At 45.5% G+C, this 20,632-nt stretch overlaps 1 protein-coding gene across 2 annotated transcripts in view; it reads right to left on the bottom strand.

The window, feature by feature from the left end:
- The window catches only part of LOC139239186 (delta(14)-sterol reductase TM7SF2-like), a 51,395-nt gene extending 36,915 nt beyond the window's left edge, over nt 1–14,480 (bottom strand). For both annotated transcript variants that reach the window (XM_070867820.1, XM_070867822.1), the window contains exon 1: nt 14,417–14,480. The gene's annotated coding sequence lies outside the window, so the exon portion shown is untranslated. The remainder of the gene's footprint in view (nt 1–14,416) is intronic.
- Nucleotides 14,481–20,632: the final 6,152 nt, after the last annotated feature.

The raw sequence follows: 20,632 nt of genomic DNA, 5'->3' as shown, positions 1-20,632 counted from the left end.
ACCTCGCGGAGGATCAAAGGCCGTGCCTCTTTGTAGGGCCTTCGGTTTTGCAAACGTCCTGAGACACTTCACAAATGGGAAAAGGAGCAAGCACTCGGGCTCTGCTGAACGGACGGGAGGGGCAACCAGGACTTTGGTGAAACAACCCCCCAAGATGTCTGCGCTCCTCAAATTCTGGCCTCTTGAGCACCCCTGGTTATAATCGCTCCACCATCGGTGGCCGTGCCTTCTGTTGCCTGGGCCCCAAGTTCTGGAACGCCCTGCCTAAACCTCTCCGCCTCTCTACCTCTCTATTTTCCATTAAGGCGCTCCTTAAAACCTACCTCTTTGACCCAGCCTGACCTAATTTCTTTTTATGTGGCTCGGTGTTAAATTTATCGGTTTTGTCATAACACTGCTGTGAAGCGCCGTGGGACGTTTTACTACGTTAAAGGCGCTATATCAATATAAGTTGTTGTTGTTGTTGAAACCAACACCTTCTAGATGGTTTTTAAAGGTTATAGGGTGGCAGTGGGGCGAAGGAACCTGATGAGGGAACGGCAAAAGTGTAGAGCCACAGCAGGGCAGGTGATGGCTCTGCCACTGAAGGTAGAGTGGAGCGGAGGGAGAGGGAGGGTCAAGATGCAGAACAGGGTTGCAGGAAGGACGGAGGAGGGTATGTTAACCGTACACACCAGCTGGTGGGGGCTGTACTGTGTGCGCCTTCGAGTATGCACACAGAGCTGGTAGAGCTGTTGAGGTGTGAGTGGCTTCATGCACAGCCGGAGTTTCAGAGACATGGCACTCTGCCCCCGAGTTGGCTGTGTACGGACGAGACAATCATCCATCTCCTTTGGGATTGCCCCTTTGCAAGGCAGGGATACGATCGCCTATGTGCGGGACAGGAGGGTGGACATCTGTTTAATCAGCTTAGACCAGGAGAAGGCCTTTGACAGGATTTCGCACACGTACCTGATGGACGTGCTCTCCAAAATGGGGTTTGGGGAGGGTATCCGCAATTGGATCCAACTGCTCTACACAGACATCAGTAGCGCAGTTCTAATCAACGGGTGGGAAACTGAAAGCTTTCCGATCAGATCTGGAGTCAGGCAAGGCTGTCCCCTCTCCTCTGTCTTGTTTGTGTGCTGTATCGAGCCCTTTGCCGAGTCCATCAGGAAGGATGCGGGCATTGGAGGGGTGACGATCCCAGGCAGCGGAGGCGCTCAGGTCAAGACCTCCCTGTACATGGACGACGTCGCCGTCTTTTGCTCGGATCCGCAGTCGGTCCACAGATTGCTCACAATCTGCGACCAGTTTGAACTGGCCTCGGGAGCAAAGGTCAATCGCAGCAAGAGCGAGGCCATGTTCTTTGGAAGCTGGGCCGACTGATCCTTTATTCCCTTCACTGTTAAGCCAGATTACCTGAAGGTGTTGGGAATATGGTTCGGAGCGGACGGGGCGTGCGCCAAAAACTGGGAAGAGCGTATCGCCAAAGTGAAACAAAAACTGGGATGGTGGAAGCTGTGCTCCCTCTCCATCGCAGGAAAGAACCTGGTCATCAGGAGTGAGGTGCTCTCAGGGTTACTGCACGTGGCACAGGTCTGGTCCATCCCTCGCTCCTGTGCCGCGGCAGTCACCCGGGCCGTCTTCCACTTTGTCTGGAGGTCCAAAATGGAGCGTGTCCGCAGAGACACGATGTACAAATCTCTGGACAGTGGAGGAAAGGATGTTCCGAACGTGGCCCTCATCCTGAGGGCCACCTTTGTGTGCGGCTGCATCAAGCTGTGCACCGACTCCCGGTACGCAAACACCAAGTGTCACTACGTGCTGAGGTTCTACCTGTCCCCGGTGTTGCGAAGGATGGGTCTGGCCACGCTGCCACGAAACACCCCCACCAGTTGGACCATGCCTGTCCACCAGTCCTTCGTGGAAAAGTTTTTCAGAAAAAAAACTTTGACCACAAGGCCATAAAACAGTGGTCAGCATGTAACGTCCTGGATGCCCTACGAAAGGAGAGGGTGGACCCTGTTGGGTGGTTCCCCGAGCAGACTGTCGAACTCATCTGGTAGAACGTCTCATCGCCAGAACTTTCACACAAGCACCAAGACGTAGCTTGGTTGGCGGTGAGGAGGGCCCTACCTGTCAGATCCTTCATGCACAGCCGGGGTTTCAGAGACACGGCACTCTGCCCCCGAGTTGGCTGTGGTGCGGACGAGACAGTCATCCATCTCCTTTGGGATTGCCCCTTCGCAAGGCAGGACTGGATGTAGATGCCGTGGTTGCTGTCGAGGTTCATCCCGAGCAGCTCCATAACACAGGACTCTGTGCTCTACGGGCTGTTCCCAGGGACACACACCGAGACAGACATCACCTGCTGCTGGAGGGCCATCAACTCGGTGAAAGACGCACTTTGGTCTTGCCGAAACTTGCTGGTCTTCCAGAGCAAGGAGATGTCCACGTCTGCGTGTTGCAGACTGGTGCAATCCAAGATCCAGGAGTACGCGCTGAGGGACGCACTAAAAATTGGTGCAGTCGCCGCAAAGACACGGTGGGGAAGAGCCACAGTTTAAAGCCCTTCTGCCACAGTAAACCCGGGGGCTGGAATCAGTATAAAACCCCCCTCGGGCTGTACTTGTAAAACTTTTTTGTATAGAGCACCATGATCTGAAAACACCCATGTGGTGCCATGTATAATGCAAGTTCTGTTTAGTAATGTATGTTGCAAAGAAATGTAACTGTACCCTCACCCATTCCGTGTACCGTATAGTGCCACATGTAACGTAATTTGATGACTGTATTACAATGTATCCTGGATTGTACTGAAATGTACCTCGAAATGTAAAGCAAGCAAATGTATTGAACGGAACTGCCGTCAGCATCAAATGTATTGTATGGAATTGCTGACCGTATCTAAATGCACTGAACTGCTTTCCAATGTATCGTGTAAATTTTTATATGAATAAAGTATATATTTTGAAATTTAACAAAAGTGATGTTGACGACACTCAATGGGGCTAAAATTCAGGACCTCGAAGAGACCTGATAATGCCCGTTTGCGGCGGCCTTTCCTAAAAAATCGAATGGCCGCCGCTTTGGGGTCAACAGGCCGATCTGACCTAAATCCAGGTCGGGGAATTTCCGGCCTGGGCCCCATCCCGCCCAAGTGGTTACACCGCCAATTTAAAGGCATAAAAAAATACTTAGTGGCCATTTTCAGCTGAATCCCTTGATCCCCCCACCGCATGGTGCCCCCGGCAGGTTTTTCTGCCGGTGCACCGTCTCCGCACCGACCTTCCGGCAAAACACTGCCTCCGGATTCGGCTGGGCCGCCAACGGGCAGCCTGGCACCCCCGCTCGAGTGCCAGGCTGCTGGCCCGGCCGAAACCCTACCTGGTGGCCTAGTGGCCAAAGTTAAAAAAATGATCGAAGCTCTCCCCTTTAACGGAGGGGAGCGAGCGTGGTGATGCACACGCGCTGTGATGTCATCACGCTGATTGACAGCGGTGGACGGCCCAACCGACCCATTTTCAGCCAGTCAGCCTGGCTTTGAATCTAAGGCCCACTCCCATTATCATCCATTTCTTGTAGAAAATTGTAAAAATATCAAAGTCCTGAAAATGGATCTACTTACCGCACCAGGAGTTCCCGTGGTAAGTATTATGTCTTTAGATGCTCTGTTAATGATTCCATGAGGCAATGTGTTGGACTTGAACTGTCATGACCTTAGTCCTTTATTGATAACTCCAGAGTGAGGATCACACCTGGTGGCCCTGCCTTTTATACTAGGCCAGGCACAGCTGTACAGGTAACCTACAAGTCTCCCACTGCTGTGCCCTCTGGTGGCACACCTTGTAATAGTACAAGCAGTAACCATGTAGGATACATGACAGTGCGTACCACTCCAAAGCACCAGCTTTCTGGTGCACCTGAATTGCGACCTCAATAAAACCCCAGTCAGTTGGGTTCAAGGGATCCACGACGAGGCAAGTGGTTGTGAGCCTGGTGGATGAATTGGTAATGTGTAGTGTGATTGTTAAACCTTTGCTAATAAACCAACTAGTTCTTTATAGCAATGTGTTGCTATGAATTCTTCAGCAAAGAACCAATGAAGCAAATGCATTACAGGGATCGGCTTTTATATAAGAACATAAGAAATAGGAGCAGGAGTAGGCCATATGGCCCCTCGACCCTGCTCCGCCATTCAATAAGATCATGGCTGATCACGGACTCAGCTCCACTTCCCTGCTCGCTCCCCATAACCCCTTATCCCCTTATCGTTTAAGAAACTGTCTATTTCTGTCTTAAATTTATTCAATGTCCCAGCTTCCACAGCTCTCTGAGGCAGTGAATTCCACAGATTTACAACCCTCTGAGAGAAGAAATTTCTCCTCATCTCAGTTTTAAATGGGCGGCCCCTTATTCCAAGATTATGTCCCCTAGTTCTAGTCTCCCCCTTCAGTGGAAACATCCTCTCTGCAGCCACCTTGTCAAGCCCCCTCATAATCTTACACGTTTCAATAAGATCACCTCTCATTCTTCTGAGTTCCAATGAGTAGAGGCCCAACCTACTCAACCTTTTCTCATAAATCAATCCCCTCATCTCCAGAATCAACCTAGTGAACCTTCTCTGAACTGCCTCCAAAGCAAGTATATCCTTTCATAAATATGGCTTCACCAATACCCTGTATAGCTGTAGCAAGACTTCCCTGCTTTTATATTCCATCCCCTTTGCAATAAAGGCCAAGATACCATTGGCCTTCCTGATCACTTGCTGTACCTGCATACTAATCGTTTGTGTTTCATGCACAAGTACCCCCAGGTCCTGCTGTACTGCAGCACTTTGCAATCTTTCTCCATTTAAATAATAACATGCTCTTTGATTTTTTTTTCTGCCCAAGTGCATGACCTCGCACTTTCCAACATTATACTCCATCTGCCAAATTTTTGCCCACTCGATTAGCCTGTCTATGTCCTTTTACAGATTTTTTTGTGTCCTCCTCACACATTGCTTTTCCTCCCATCTTTGTATCGTCAGCAAACTTGGCTACGTTACACTCAGTCCTTTCTTCCAAGTCGTTAATATAGATTGTAAATAGTTGGGGTCCCAGCACTGATCCCTGCGGCACCCCACTAGTTACTGATTGCCGACCAGAGAATGAACCATTTATCCCGACTCTGTGTTCTGTTAGTTAGCCAATCCTCTATCCATGCTAATATATTACCCACAACCCTGTGAACTTTTATCTTGTGCAGTAACCTTTTATGTGGCATCTTGTCAAATGCCTTCTGAAAGTCCAACTACACCACATCCAGTGGTTCCCTTTTATCCACCCTGATCATTACATCATCAGGTGTTGGCCATTGCAGGTTGCCCTAACTACATAAGCAATACACACATAGAAATAGCAGGATAGCTGAGACGACTATGTGGCTTGAGGAATGGTGCAAGAGGGAGAGATTCAAATTCCTGGGACATTGCACCTGGTTCTGGGGGAGGTGGGACCAGTACAAACAGGATGGTCTGCACCTGGGCAGGACCGGAGCCGATGACCTATGGGGAGTGTTTGCTAGTGCTGTTGGGGAGGGTTTAAACTAATATGGCAGGGGGGTGGGAACTTATGCAGGGAGACAGAGGGAAGTAAAATGGGGGCAAAGCAAAAGATAGAAAGGAGAAAAGTAAAAGTGGAGGGCAGAGAAACCCAAGGCAAAAATCAAAAAGGGTAACATTACAGCAAAATTCTAAAGGGATAAAGTGTGTTAAAAAGACAAGCATGAAGGCTCTGTGCCTCAATGTGAGGAGTATTCATAATAAGGTGGATGAATTAACTGTGCAGGCAGTTATTAACGAATATGATATAATTGGGATTACGGAGACATGGCTCCAGGGTGACCAAGGCTGGGAACTCAACATCTAGGGGTATTCAACATTTAGGAAGGATAGACAGAAAGGAAAAGGAGGTGGGGTAACGTTGCTGGTTAAAGAGGAAATTAACGCAATAGTAAGGAAGGACATTAGCTTGGATGATGTGGAATCTGTATGGGTGGAGCTGCGGAATACCAAAGGGCAGAAAATGCTACTGGGAGTTGTGTACAGACCACCAAACGGTAGTAGTGAGGTTGGGGACAACATCAAACAAGAAATTAGGGATGCGTGCAATAAAGGTACAGCAGTTATCATGGGCGACTTTAATCTACATATAGATTGGGCTAACCAAACTGGTAGCAATACGCTGGAAGAGGATTTCCTGGCGTGTATTAGGGATGATCTTCGAGACCAATATGTCGAGGAACCAACTAGAGGGCTGGCCATCCTAGACTGGGTGATGTGTAATGAGAAAGAACTAATTAGCAATCTTGTTGTGGGAGGCCCCTTGGGGGAAGAGTGACCATAATATGGTAGAATTCTTTATTAAGTTGGAGAGTGACACAGTTAATTCAGAGACTAGGGTCCTGAACTTAAGGAAAGGTAACTTCGATGGTATGAGACGTGAATTGGCTAGAATAGACTGGCAAATGATACTTAAAGGTTTGACGGTGGATATGTAATGGCAAACATTTTAAGATCACATGGATGAACTTCAACAATTGTACATCCCTGTCTGGAGTAAAAATAAAACGGGGAAGGTGGCTCAACCGTGGCTAACAAGGTAAATTAACAATAGTGTTAAATCCAAGGAAGAGGCATATAAATTGGCCAGAAAAAGCAGCAAACCTGAGGAATGGGAGAAATTTAGAATTCAGCAGAGGAGGACAAAAGGTTTAATTAGGAGGGGAAAAATAGAGTATGAGAGGAAGCTTGCTGGGAACATAAAAACTGACTGCAAAAGCTTCTATAGATATGTGAAGAGAAAGAGATTAGTGAAGACAAACGTAGGTCCCTTGCAGTCAGAAACAGGTGAATTTATAATGGGGAACAAAGAAATGGCAGACCAATTGAACAAATACTTTGGTTCTGTCTTCACGACAGAAGACACAAATAACCTTCTGGAAATACTAGGGGACCGAGGGTCTAACAAGAAGGAGGAACTAAAAGAAATCCTTATTAGTCAGGAAATTGTGTTAGGGAAATTGATGGAATTGAAGGCCGATCAATCCCCGGGGCCTGATAGTCTGCATCCCAGAGTACTTAAGGAAGTGGCCCTAGAAATAGTGGATTGGTGATCATTTTCCAACAGTCTATCGACTCTGGATCAGTTTCTATGGACTGGAGGGTAACTAATGTAACACCACTTTTTAAAAAAGGAGAAAGAGAGAAAACAGGTAATTATAGACCGGTTAGCCTGACATCAGTAGTGGGGAAAATGTTGGAATCAATTATTAAAGATGAAACAGCAGCGCATTTGGAAAGCAGTGACAGGATCGGTCCAAGTCAGCATGGATTTATGAAAGGGAAATCTTGCTTGACAAATCTTCGAGAATTTTTTGAGGATGTAACTAGTAGAGTGGACAAGGGAGAACCAGTGGATGTGGTGTATTTGGACTTTCAAAAGGCTTTTCACAAGGTCCCACACAAGAGATTGGTGTGCAAAATTAAAGCACATGATATTGGGGGTAATGTACTGACGTGGATAGAGAACTGGTTGGCAGACAGGAAGCAGAGAGTAGGGATAAACGGGTCCTTTTCAAAATGGCAGGCATGACTAGTGGAGTACCGCAGGATTCAGTGCTGGGACCCCAGCTATTTACAATATACATTAATGATTTAGATGAAGGAATTGAGTGTAATATCTCCAAGATCACACTAAACTGGGTGGTGGTGTGAGCTTTGAGGAGGACGCTAAGAGGCTGCAGGGTGACTTGGACAGGTTAGGTGAGTGGGCAATTGCATGGCAGATGCAATATAATGTGGATAAATGTGAGGTTATCTACTTTGGTGGCAAAAACATGAAGGCAGAATATCATCTGAATGGTGGCGAATTAGGAAAAGGGGAGGTGCAACGAGAACTGGGTGTCATGGTTCATCAGTCATTGAAGGTTGGCATGCAGGTACAGCAGGCGGTGAAGAAGGCAAATGGCATGTTGGCCTTCATAGCTAGGGGATTTGAATATAGGAGCAGGGAGGCCTTACAAAGTTGTACAGGGCCTTGGTGAGGCCTCACCTGGAATATTGTGTTCAGATTTGGTCTCCTAATCTGAGGAAGGACGTTCTTGCTATTGAGGGAGTGCAGCAAAGGTTCACCGGCCTGATTCCCGGGATGGCAGGGCTGACATATGAGGAGAGACTGGATCGACTAGGCCTTTATACACTGGAGTTTAGAAGAATGAGAGGGGATCTCATAGAAACATATAAAATTCTGACGGGATTGGACAGGTTAGATGCAGGAAGAATGTTCCTGATGTTGGGGAAGTCCAGAACCAGGGGACACAGTCTAAGGATAAGGGATAAGCCATCTAGGACCGAGATGAGGAGAAACTTCTTCACTCAGAGAGCTGTGAACCTGTGGAATTCCCTGCCGCAGAGAGTTGTTGATGACAGTTCGTTCGATATATTCAAGAGGGAGTTAGATATGGCCCTTACGGCTAAAGGGATCAAGGGGTATGGAGAGAAAGCAGGAATGGGGTACTGAGGTGAATGATCAGCCATGATCTTATTGAATTGTGGTGCAGGCTCGAAGGGCGGAATGGCCTGCTCCTGCACCTATTTTCTATATTTCTATGTTTCTATCCCAGTCTTCCTTGGGGCCTTTTCTCATTTATCTGTAGTACAACTTAATTTGACAATAGTAAAATAGGCAAAAAGCAGTTATAGGGGATTTGCATCTGTTTGAAGACCGGTTACGAGTGGCGTCCCGCAGGGTTGTGTGTGGGGATGGCTGCGATTTACTGTTTTTATTACAGATCAGGATGTAGGTGTTGGAGGCACGATCTGCAAATTTGCAGATAATAAAAAAACTTGCATTTATATAGCACCTTTCACGACCACCGGGCATCTCAAAGCGCATTACAGCCAATGAAGTACTTTTGGAGTGTAGTCACTGTTGTAATGTGGGAAACGCGGCAGCCAATTTGCGCACAGCAAGCTCCCACACACAGCAATGTGATAATGAGCAGATAATCTGTTTTTGTTATTTTGATTGAGGGATAAATATTGCCCCAGGACACGGGGAATAACTCTCCATATCACTCGATTCCCTTAATATTCAAAATTCTATCCATCTTTGACTTGAATATACTCAACGACTGAGCATCCACAGCCCACTGGGGCAGAGAATTCCAAAGATTCACCACCCTCTGAGTGAAGAAATCTCTCCTCATCTCAGTCCTAAATGGCCGACCCCTTATTTGGAGACTGTGACCCCTGGTTCTAGACTCCCCAGCCCGGGGGGAAACATCCTCCCTGCATCTACCCTGTCAAGCCCTGTAAGAACTCTGTATGTTTCAATGGGATCACCTCTCATTCTTCTAAACTCTAGAGAATGTCGGCCTAGTCTACTCAATCTCTCCTCTTCGGACAATCCCAGGAATCAGTCTGGTGAACCTTCGCTGCACTTCCCTCTATGGTAAGTATATCCTTCCTTAGGTAAGGAGACCAAAACTGTGGACAATACGCCAGGTGCAATCTCACCGGGGCCCTATATAATTGCAGTAAGACATCTTGAGGTACAAATTGCCCCCAGCCTGAGACGGAGCCCCGTTTCGATGGTTTTTACCGCAGCTGTGGTTCAGGTCACCCTTTCACGAAATTGCGCTCTTTGTTATTTTTTTTGTTTTGATCCGGAAGTCGGTCATAATGGGAGGGCAGTGACTACACCGGAGGGGTAAAAATGCAGCGGTGACAGGAACTGTCATGTATGTATGCTTGGGGTTACTAGCCACCAGGTGGTGCCATTGTCGAAGATCATTGGGCTGTGTGCACATGTGTGCGGCCCAGGTAGAAAACGCAAGCCATCATGTAGTGTAATCACTTTGTGCCCGAATAAAGCAGAGCCAGGTTTGTAGCTGTGTAAGTTTACAGCATTCAGTCTATCGAATTATTACATACATCACAGGAACCGAGGGGCAGAAGTTGGGGGCGGTGCCGAGACACCGCCGTGATCACGTCATCACGTCGCCACGTTACCACGGCTCTCCCCTTCACTTAAAGGGGAGAGCCTCCGCGCTTTTAAAGCTTCGGGCCCGCTTGGCCACCAGGGAGGGCTTCTGCCGGGCCAAGAGGGGCTGCCAGGTTGCCTGTTGGCGGCCCGGCCAAACCCGGCGGCATGTTTGTCGGGCCGACCTGGCCGTCGGACGACAAAAAAAAAACATGGCGGCAGTGCGCCTTCCCCTTTAAGGGAAGCCGCTCCGCCGTTGCAGAAGGCCACAGCCTCACTGGCCCATGATTAAGAAAGGGAAGATAGACTATGAAAGTAAACTAGCATGAAATATAAAACCGATAGCAAGAGTTTCTATAGGTATATAAAAAGGAAAAGAGTGGCTAAAGTAATTGTTGGTCCCTTAGAGGACGAGAGCAGGGAATTAATAATGGGGAACATGGAGATGGCAGAAACTCTGAACAAATATTTTGTATCAGTCTTTACAGTAGAGGACACTAACAATATCCCAACAGTGGATAGTCAAGGGGCTATAGGGGGGGAGGAATTTAACACAATCACAATCACTAAGGAGGTGGTACTCAGTAAGATAATGGGACTAAAGGTGGATACATCTCCTGGACCTGATGACTTGCATCCCAAGGTCTTAAGAGAAGTAGCAGCAGGGATTGTGGATACATTGATTGTAATTTATCAAAATTCACTGGATTCTGGGGAGGTTCCAGCAGATTGGAAAACTGCAAATGTAATGCCCCTATTTAAAAAAGGAGACAGACAAAAAGCAGTAAACTATAGACCAGTTAGCCTAACATCTGTGGTTGGGAAAATGTTGGAGTCCATTATTGAAGAAGTAGTAGCAGGACATTTGGAAAAGCATAATTCGGTCAGGCAGAGTCAGCATGGATTTATGAAAGGGAAGTCATGTTTGACAAATTTACTGGAATTCGTTGATGATGTAATGAACAGGATGGATAAAGGGGAACCAGTGGATGTGGTGTATTTAGACTTCCAGAAGGCATTTGACAAGGTGCCTGCACAAGATAAAAGTTCACGGGGTTGGGAGTAATATATTAGCATGGATAGAGGATTAACTAATTTACAGAAAACAGAGAGTCAGGATAAATGGTTCATTTTCTGGTTGGCAACCAGTAACTAGTGGGGTGCCACAGGGATCGGTGCTGGGATCCCAACTATTTACAATCTATATTAATGACTTGGAAGAAAGACCAAGTGTAACGTTGCCAAGTTTGCTGATGATACAAAGATGGGAAGAAAAGCAATGTGTGAGGAGGACACAAAAAATCTGAAAAAGGACATAGACAGGCTAAGTGAGTGGGCAAAAATTTGGCAGATGGAGTATAATGTTGGAAAGTGTGAGGTCATGCACTTTGCAGATAAAAAAATCAAAAATCAAGTTATTATTTAAATGGAGAAAATTTGTAAAGTGCCGCAGTACAGCGGGACCTGGGGATACTTGTGCATGAAACACAAAAGGTAAGTATGGATGTGCAGCAAGTGATCAGGAAGGCCAATGGAATCTTGGCCTTTATTGCAAAGGGGATGGAGTATAAAAGCAGGGAAGTCTTGCTACAGTTAGACGGCGTATTGGTGAGGCCACACCTGGAATACTGCGTGCAGTTTTGGTTTCCATATTTACGAAAGGATAGACTTGCTTTGGAGCAGTTCAGAGCAAGTTCACTAGGTTGATTCCGGAGATGAGAGTGTTGACTTATGAGGAAAGGTTGAGTAGGTTGGGCCTCTACTCATTGGAATTCGGAAGAATGAGAGATGATCTTATCGAAACGTACAAGATTATGAGGGGGCTCGACAAGATGGATGCAGAGAGGATGTTTCCACTGATGGGGGAGACTAGAACTAGAGGGCATAATCTTAGAATAAGGGGCCGCCCATTTAAAACTGAGATGAGGAGGAATTTCTTCTCTCAGAGGGTTGTGAATCTGTGGAATTTGCTGCCTCAGAGAACTGTGGAAGCCGGGACTTTGAATAAATTTAAGACAGAGATAGACAGCTTCTTAACCGATAAGGGATTAAGGGGTTATGGGGAGCGGGCGGGGAAGTGGACCTGAGTCCATGATCGGATCAGCCATGATCTTATTAAATGGCGGAGCAGGCTCGAGGGGCCGTATGGCCGAATCCTACTCCTATTTCTTATGTTCTTATCGGCTGAAAGCTTGTTTTGGCACCGCTGAGCGGGCTGAAGATTTTCAGAAGGGAGTGTCGCAGTCGGTGGGGTAGATGGGCGGTGGGTGCGCAGTGATGACACGCTTACTGTGGATCGGCAGCAGCGGAGCGGTAAGGGAGGGATTGGGGCACCGGCGGGAAACCTCGGGAGGGCAATTGGGCTATTGGCGGACATTCCACCAAAAGTTGGCGGCCATTGCACTCCGCAACGGTGGTAACAGGCCTTAAGGAAAGAGGCAATTTTGGCCCCCTTTACTCTTATACACAAATCCTCTTGTAATAAAGGCCAACGTCCCATTTGCTTTCTTTATTGCTTGCTGTACCCACATGTTAACTTTCAGTGATTGGTGTACAAGGACACCCAGGTCCCTCTGAACACCAACATTTCCCAATCTCTCACCATTTAAAAAATACTCTGCTTTTGTATTTTTCCTACCAAAGTGGATAACTTCACATTTCTCCACATTATATTCCATTTACCATGTTCTTGCCCACTCACTCAGCCTGTCTGTACCCCCTTGAAGCCTCTTCGTATCCTCCTCACAACTTACATTCCACCTAGCTTTGTATCATCACCAAACTTTGATATATTACATTTGGTCCCCTCATCCAAATCATTGATAAAGATTGTGAATAGCTGGGGTCCAAGCACTGATCATTGCGGTACCCCACTAGTTACAGTCTGCCAATCTGAAAATGACCTGTTTATTCCTACTCTCTGTTATCTGACGTTAACCAATCCTCAATCCACGCTAGTATATTACCCCCAATCCCATGAGCCCTAATTTTGTGGCACCTTATCTGATGCCTTCTGAAAATCCAAATACACCACATCCACTGGTTCCCCCTTATCTATTCTGCTCGTTACAACCTCAAAAAATTCCAATCTGCAGGAACTGTTCAGAATCTATGGAATTTTGGAAGATGACAACCAATCCATCCACTATCTCTATAGCCACCTCTTTCAAAACCCCAGGATGTAGGCCATCAGGTCCAGGGGATTTATTGGCTTTCAGTCCTATTAATTTCTCCAGTACTATTCTTTTACTGATACTAATTTCTTTCAATTCCTCATTCTCGCTAGACCCTTGGTACCCCACTATTGCCGGGAGGTTTTTCGTGACTTCTTCCGTGAAGACAGACACAAAGTACTCATTTAATTTCTCTGCCATTTCCTTATTCCCATTATAATTTCTCCTTTCTCAGCCTATTGGGGACCCACATTTACTTTTGCTAACCATTTCCTTTTTACATACCCATAGAAGCTTTTACAGTCTGTTTTTATGTCTCTCACTAGTTTACTCTCATATTCTATTTTCCCTTTCTTTAAGCAATTTCTTGGCCCTACTTTGCTGAATTCTAAAATTCTCCCACTCCTCAGGCTTACTGCTCTTTTTGGCAACATTATAAGTCTCTTTGATCTAATAATATCTTTAACTTCTCTTCTTAACCACGGTTGGACCACTTTACCTGTGGAGTTTTTGTGCCTTAAAGGAATGTATGTTTGTTGTAAATTATGTATTAATTCTTTAAATGCGAGCCGTTGCTCATTTACCATCATACCCTTTAATGTTGTTTCCCAATCTACTTTAGCCAACTCGCCCCTCATATCTATGTAGTTTGCTTTCTTTAGATTTAAGACCCTAGTTTCGGATTTAACTAAAGCACTTTCAAACTCAATATAAAATTCTATCATGTTATGGCCACTCTTCCCTAAGGGCCCCTTTACTACAAAATTATTAATTAACCCTTTCTCATTGTACAATTTCTAGATCTAAAATATCTGCTCCCTAGTTGGTTCCTCAAAATATTGATCTAGAAAACCATCTTGTATACATTGCATGAATTCGTCCTCCACACTATTACTGCAAATTTGGTTTGCCTAGTCTATATGCAGATTAAAGTCCCCCATGATTACTGCATTACCCTTGTTACATGCACCTCTAATTTCCTGATTTATACTCTGCACTACATTACAATTACTGTTTGGAGACCTGTAAATAACTCCTACCATTATTTTCTGACCCTTGCTGTTTCTTAGCTCCACCAATTGATTCTGCTTCTTGATTTTCAGAGATAAGATTGTTTCTCTTATTTATAGTTTGATATTTGCTGGTTAAATCAAATTAAAAGCAATTGAAAAATATTACATTGATTACAATGTTACATTTAAAATGAGATAAGATAAAACTCTTTATCTTTACCTGCTGGCTTTAAGCTTGGCACCGTTTCTTCAGTGTGCCAGAATGAGGAACTCACCAAAAAGCTGCAACTTAGAATTATAACTAGCATACGGACAGGAAGCCAATGTACACACCCACAAAACAGCTGTAACAACCCAAGGGTGTGACTTCATTTTAAACGATATAGGGGTGAACTACTTCAGCAACCCACGATCTGGGATTGCACAAATGATGAATTAAGCAACATTGCAAAACATTTAATTGAGAGAGTTTTACAGCAGTGGAAATTAAGGAATATTTGGTTAAACTATAATATACTTTTGATATCAACTCAAGTTCAGAATTTTAAAGGGTTCATTCACCTTTTTTGTATTGTTGACAGTGCAACCCTGGAACTTGCTAAAATAAATGTTGGTCCCTCAGAGGATGAGACAGGGAAATTAATAACGGGGAAATGGCAGAGACGTTGAACAAATATTTTGTATCGGTCTTCACAGTAGAAGACACTAAAAACATCCCAATAATTGATTATCAAGAAGCTATTGCGGGGAGGGGGGGGGGGGGGGTGGGGGGTGGGGGTGCGGAGACTTAAAACAATCCCTATCACTAAAGAAAAAGTACTTGGTAAATAATGGGATTAAAGGTGGACAAGTCCCCTGGACCTGATGACCTGCATTCTAGGGTCTTAAAAGAAGTGGCTGCAGAGATAGTGGATGCATTGGTTGTAATCTACCAAAATTCTCTGGATTGTGGAGATGTCCCAACAGATTGGAAAACCACAAATGTAATGCCCCTATTTAAAAAAGGAGACAGAAAGCAGGAAACTATAGACCAGTTAGCCTGTCGTTGGGAAAATGCCTTATTAAGGAAGCAATAGCAGGACATTTGGAAAATCAACCCTGGAACTCGCTATCTAATAGCATTGTGAGAGTACCTTCACCACACGGACTGCAGCGGCTCAAGAAGGCGGCTCACCATCACTTTCTCGAGGGATACAAGAGACGTGCAATAAATGCAATTTGGTCAATTTTGCCTACACCCTACATGTGGTATATTGTTGCTCACTCAACTACATTTATTCCTTTATTACATTATAACAGTGACTACACTCCAAAAGTACTTCATTAGCAGAATCGCAGTGGTTGTGAAAGGCGCTATATAAATCCAAGTCTTTCTTCCTTTAACAAAATTTGCCGTTCCTTCCACCCTCATACACAACTTGCATTTATATAGCACCTTTAACATAGTAAAACGTCCCAACGTGTTTCACCTGACACCGAGCCACCTAAGGAGAAGTTAGGGCAGGTGACCAAAAGCTTGGTCAAAGAGGTAGGTTTTAAGAGAGGCAGAGAGGCGGAGAGGTTTAGGGAGGGAATTCCAGAGCTTGGCTCCTTGGCAGATGAAGGCACGACCACCAATGGTGGAGCGATTACTTGTAGGGTAGTGAAAATTTGGAACGCTCCCTCTCCCAAAAGAGGCTGGGGGGTCAATTGAAAATTTCACAACTGAGATTGATAAAGATTTTTGATAGGCAAGGCTATTAAGGGATACGGAACCAAGAGGGCTAAATGGAGTTACGTTACAGATCAGCCATGAATGGTGGAATAGGTATGATATGAGGAAGGGGCTGAATGGCCTCCAACGCGAGCGAAAGCTGCAAAAGGAAGAAAGCTTGTGGGGAAGAAGTGTGAGAGGAATGTTACGAGGTGTCTGGTTACGCGTCAGGGATGAGCGGGGAGTTTGGACATAAGACCAGATGTGAAAAACCAGGGGTTCAACGCCAGCCTGATTGTTCAAGAGTGAAATGCCCAGATAAAATTAAACAGATAAAACTTCAATACGCGTACACGAGGGGAGAAGTGGTCCGTGAGGTGCATGGGTGTCCTCATGTACCAACCCTACGCACAACTAACGCACTTGTGCCTTAACTGTGCGTACTGCAGGCGTGCTTACAGCTTGCATTTATATAACACCACTAACATAGTAAAACGTCCCAAGTTGCCACTATGTACCAAGCCTATGCACTCAACAGTATAAAGTCACGATACATCGAAGGGATTCTTAACTAGTCTTGCTCCGGGCGACTGTGAGCGGTCAGAGAACTCAATTTGGACTCCTGATGGGTTCTTTAATCGTGAGCACAAAGTTTGTACCAATCTCCTAATTACTGCATACTAAGTATGTGGAATTTGCAGAGTTTAATAAAGGGTGTCGATCAAACGTATCTGTGAGACCATGAGCTGACATTCAAATTAAAAGGATCGTCATAGGAACAGGAGGCGGCCATTTAGGCCCTCGAGCTGTTCCGTCATTCAGTGAGATCACGGCTTCTCTGTGATCTAACTCCATCTACCCACCATTGCCCCATATCCATTAATACCTTTGGTTAACAAAAAGCTAGCACTCTCCGATTTAAAATTAACAATTGACTTAGCATCAATTGCCGTTTGCGGAAGAGAGTTAAAAAACTTCTACCACCGTTTGAGCCTAGAAGTTCCTCAGAACTTTACTCCTATGCCCCCCAGTGCTAGATTGACAACCAGCGGAAATAGTTTTTCTCTATCTACCCTACCAGTTAATAGAAACATAGAAAATAGGTGCAGGAGTAGGCCATTCGGCCCTTCGAGCCTGCACCGCCATTCAATGAGTTCATGGCTGAACATGCAACTTCAGTACCCCATTCCTGCTTTCTCGCCATACCCCTTGATCCCCCTAGTAGTAAGGATTAGATATAACTCCTTTTTGAATATATTTAGTGAATTGGCCTCAACAACTTTCTGTGGGAGAGAATTCCACAGGTTCACCACTCTCTGGGTGAAGAAGTTTCTCCTCATCTCGGTCCTAAATGGCTTACCCCTTATTCTTAGACTGTGACCGCTGGTTCTGGACTTCCCCAACATTAATAAGAACATAAGAATTAGGAACAGGAGTAGGCCATCTAGACCCTTGAGCCTGCTCCGCCACCCAACAAGATCATGGCTGATCTGGCCGTGGACTCAGCTCCACTTACCCACCCGCTCCCCATAACCCTTAATTCCCTTATTGGTTAAAAATCTATCTCTCTGTGATTTGAATATATTCAATGAGCTAGTCTCAACTGCTATCTTGGGCAGAGAATTCCACAGATTCACAACCCTCTGGGAGAAGAAATTACTTCTCAACTCAGTTTAAAAAAAGTTCCCCTTCATATCTTGAAAACTTCGATCAGATTATCCCTTAACCTTCTAAATTCCAAGCGAATACAACCCCAGTTGTATAATCTCTTCTATTAATTTAACCCTTGGAGTCCAGGTATCATTCTGGTAAACCTACCCTTCCTATGGCCAATGGCTTATATGGACTTATTGAGCACAGTTTTGGTCTCCTTACCCAAGGGTATATTTGTCATAGAGGGAGTGTAACGAAGGTTCACCAGACTGATTCCTGGGATGGGGGAATTGTCCTATTAGGAAATTGAGTAGACCAGGCCTATATTCTCTAGACTTTAGAAGAATGAGAGGTGATCTCATTGAAACATACAAACTTCTTAGAGGGCTTTGACAGGGTAGATGTTTCCCCTGGCTGGGGATTTTTGAACCAGGGGTCAGAGTCTGTAAAATTATGCCCCCACTTGTTGTGGATTCCCATACCAAAGCAAATAGTTTCTCTGTATCGACCCTATTGAATTCCTTTATCATCTCCAGCACCTCAACTGGATCGCACACTTAACCTTCTGAACCCAAGGGAGCACGAACTACATTTAGGCAACCTGTCTGCGTGATTGAACCCTTTAAGCCATGGTACCATTCTGGTGAATCTGCACAGCACTCTCTACAAGCCTAGTATATCTTACCCGAGATGAAAGGAACAGAGCAAATGGTTGTTTCCCCTTGTGGGGGAATCTAGAACGAGGGGGCAGAGTTTCAGAATAGGGGGTCGTCCATTTAAAATGGGGATGAGAAGGAATTTCTTCCCTCAGAGGGTGGTGCATTTTTGGAATTCTCTGCCCCAGAGAGCTGTGGAGGCTGGGTCATTGAATACATTTAAGGTGGAGATAAGACAGATTTTTGAGTGATAAGGGGGTCAAGGGTTATGGGGAGAGGGCGGGGAAGTGGAGCTGAGGCCATGATCAGATCAGCCATGATCTTATTGAATGGCGGAGCAGGCTCGAGGGGCCTAGTGACCCACTCCTATTTCTTATGTTCTTCTAAGTCATCCCACTCGCTGTGAGATGAGCCAGGAAGATCACAGGGTACATCAGAAACATTGCGTGTGGACACATTGCCCACCAGTCACCTCTCGGCATGTCTTTTCCTGCTGATTTTTGGAAGAAACTTTAATGCAAGAGCAATGTTTAGAATGCGTGAAAAGGTTCCCCATAGACAAAGTATCGCAGGAGTCCTGCCCAGGCTTAAATTCCCGCTATGTCCGTGGAATATCAGCAAATAAGAGGGAAGGTGCAGCAGCCTGGCCCAGGAAACTGAGAGGCTGTCGCAGGCCAGAGTAAGCCTGGAGCCAGCATCAGAACATAAGAATTAGGAGCAGAAGCGGGTCATATAAAGAAATGTGAAGTTATATCCATTTTGGTAGTCAAAATAGAAGAGCAGAGTATTTTTTAAATGGTGAGATATCGGGAAATGTTGGTGTTCAGAGGGACCTGGGTGTCCTTGTACACGAATCGCTGAACGTTAACATGCAGGTACACCAAGCGTTTAAGAGAGCAAATGGTATGTTGCCCTTTATTACAAGAGGGTTTGAGTAGAAGATAAAAGACATCTTACTGCAATTATATCGGGCTCTGGTGATACCGCACCTGGAGTATTGTGTACAGTTTTGTTCTCCTTACCTAAGGAAGGATATACTTGCCATAGAGGGAGTGCAACGAAGGTTCGCCAGACTGATTCCTGGGATGGAGGGGGGGATTGTCCTGTGAGGAGAGATTGAGTAGACTAGGCCAATATTCTCTAGAGTTTAGAAGAATGAGAGGTGATCTCATTGAAACACACAGAATTCTTACAGGGCTTGACAGTTTAGATGCTGGAAGGATATTTCCTCTGGCTGAAGAGTCTAGAAATAAATCATAGTCTCGGAATAAGGCGTCGGCCATTTATGACTGAGATGAGAAGAAACTTCTTCACTCAAGAGGGTGGTATATCTTTGGAATTCTCTACCCCAGAGGGCTGTGGAGGCTCAGTCGTTGAATATATTCAAGACAGAGATCGATAGATTTTTGGATATTAAGGGAATCAAGGGATATGGGGATAGTGCAGGAAGGAGGAGTTGAGGTAGATCAGCCATGATTTTATTGAATGGCGGAGCAGGCTCGAGGGGCCGAATGGCCGACTCCTGCTCCTATTTCTTATGTCCTTATATGGCACTTTGAGCCTGCTCCATCATTCAACAAGATCCTGGCTGATCTTCGACCTCAACTCCACTTTCCCGCCCGATCCCCATATCCCTCGATTCCCCGAGAGTCCAAAAATCTATCGAGCTCAGTCTTGAATATACTGAACCGTTTAGCATCCAAAGATTCACAACCCTCTGAGTGAAGACATTTCTCCTCATCTCAGTCCTGCAGAAACACAAAATGGTCAGTTCTATCTCACATGCCCACATATGGAGAAAGACTGGATCGACTAGGCTTATATTCACTGTAATTTAGAAGAATGAGAGCGGATCTCATAGAAACATATAAAATTCTGACGAGATTGGACAGATTAGATGCAGGAAGAATGTTCCTGATGTTGGGGAAGTCCAGAACCAGGGGTCACAGTCTAAGGATAAGGGGTAAGCCATTTAGGACTGAGATGAGAAACTTCTTCACTCAGAGAATTGTGAACCTGTGGAATTCTCTACCACAGAAAGTTGTTGATACCAGTTTGTTGGATATATTCAAAAGGGAGTAAAATGTGGCCCTTATGGCTAAAGGGATCAAGGGGTATGGAGAGAAAGCAGGAGTGGGGTACTGAAGTTGCATGATCAGCCATGATCATATTGAATGGTACTGCAGGCTCGAAGGGCCGAATGGCCTGTTCCTGCACCTATTGTCTATGTTTCTATCTCCGGGCCCTCCCACAGCTCAGAGGTTCACTTCAAGGTCACCCTTGCTCCCTCCAGACACCAATACAAAAACAAAATACTGCGGATGCTGGAATCTGGATTGAAAACAGAAAATGCTGAAAATCTCAGCAGGTCATAGAAACATAGAAAATAGGTGCAGGATCAGGCCATTCGAGCTTGCATCACCATTCAATATGA

The sequence above is a fragment of the Pristiophorus japonicus genome, chromosome 26 (assembly GCF_044704955.1).
Source record: "Pristiophorus japonicus isolate sPriJap1 chromosome 26, sPriJap1.hap1, whole genome shotgun sequence".
NCBI classification, from domain to species: Eukaryota; Metazoa; Chordata; class Chondrichthyes; family Pristiophoridae; genus Pristiophorus; species Pristiophorus japonicus.
Note: the sequence above shows the minus strand (reverse complement) of the source record. Positions and strands in the feature narration are given on the sequence as shown.